The sequence below is a fragment of the Corvus brachyrhynchos genome, unplaced genomic scaffold (genome assembly GCF_000691975.1).
Source record: "Corvus brachyrhynchos isolate BGI_N302 unplaced genomic scaffold, ASM69197v1 scaffold340, whole genome shotgun sequence".
Taxonomy (NCBI): domain Eukaryota; kingdom Metazoa; phylum Chordata; class Aves; order Passeriformes; family Corvidae; genus Corvus; species Corvus brachyrhynchos.
The window spans coordinates 1,612,114-1,613,783 of NW_008235987.1; positions in this window are offsets into that span (position 1 = coordinate 1,612,114).

Consider the following 1,670-nt stretch of genomic DNA (forward strand, 5'->3'; position numbering starts at 1 on the left):
AGCAGGTATTTTCGCCAGGAATGAATCTTGGCTTGTTCTGGGGAGAGAGATTTGCCTGAGGGGTGAGCCAGGAGGGCTTGGATTTTCCCTGGATTTTCTTGGTTGCTCCCTGAGTGTGCTCTCCCCGTGATGCTGCGGGTGCTGGTGGGATGGGGACTCCAGGGAACACTGGCAGGTTCTGGATTTCATATTTTGGGGTGGCCTGCAAATCCCTACTTCTGTCAAACACTTGTGCAGAGACTCCTTAACAACTCCAGGATCTTTCCAGTTCCAGGGAGGAATTCACAAAATCTAACTCTGAAAAGGAAATAAAAATGGTTTGTCTGCTTTGTGGCGCTTTGAAACAAGGGGACCTTGATGACCTTAAAGGTCTTTTCCAACCTTCATGATTCCATGGTTCCATGATGCTCCATCCATAGCTAGAGTTGAAGGATAGATAACCTCATCAAATTAATGACATTTATTTGTAATTAATTTGAGGCCTTTTGTGGCCCAAGGACCAACAGGGCACCTGTAGGAAAAGCCAGTAGGACACAAGGAGTGATGGAGCTGGGCTTGGCTCCTCTGATCCTTTATCCCAATTAATTAAGGGCCAATTAAGATGTGCTCTGTCGGGAAAGGCTTTGTCACAAGCTGGGAATGGGGTTTAAATCCCTGACTTTCAGCTGGAGGAATTTCTATCCAAGTGGGATCATTAAGAAGGGCAGGAGAAGCCTGGAGGGGTGTCCAGAGCCGTCGGGAGAAGGAAAGTAAAAGCCGAATTATATGAAATTACAGAATCATGGAATCATGGAACGGTTTGGGTGGGAAGGGACCTTGAAAATCATCTCATTCCAGGGGCAGGGACACCTTCCACTATCCCAGGTTGCTCTGGGCACTTCCAGGGATCCAGGGGCAGCCACAGCTTTCCTGGGAATTCTATTCCAGGGTACCCCACCCTCCCGGGGAACAATTTCCTCCCTGAAGTCCCATCCACAGCTTGGAAAAGTTCCCTTTGCTACCGGCATGATTCCTTTTGCTGTGCAGGCACCAAGAGGCAAAGCAGGGCAGGAAGAGCAGGAGCACCCATGGATCACTGCCGTTATTCCAGCGGAAGGAGCTGAATTCCCATTTCCCTGCGTTTTTAGGGCCGATGTGGCCCTGCCGGGCCGGTGATGGTGCAAAATCCCTGCGTGTGCCAGGCCTGGGAGCTGTCAGTGCAGGAGCTGGGGCCTTTGCCAGGGAAATCAGCTCGTCCCCTTTGTTTATTGTGCGGAATCCCGATAAAAGAAAGCCTCGGGAAGGGGGAAAAATCCCTGTTTGTGGTGTGAAATGAATGTTCCCGTCTGGGCTCCGGGAGGCAGCCGGGAGGAGCGGCTGGGCTGTCCCTGCTCCACAAATCCGAGTGATTGTGCTGCATCCCGGGCTTTGCTGGGAGAGGGGCACCCCCCCTGGGTCCCCCCAAGGGACCCCGTTATGGGAATTTTGAGGCGTCTCCTGCTGGGCAGAGGAGGATGGGAATGTTCCCCACTGTGATTCCTGGAAAAGGCAGGCCCATGGAAGTGGGATTTGCAAACCAGCATTGCCCCAGAATTCCAAAAAGATCCCAATCTCCTGTTCTTCTGCTGGAAAGGTGCTGCACGTTGGAGCTGTTCCTGGATCCGAGGTGGCTTTGTCTGTGGAAAATCAGC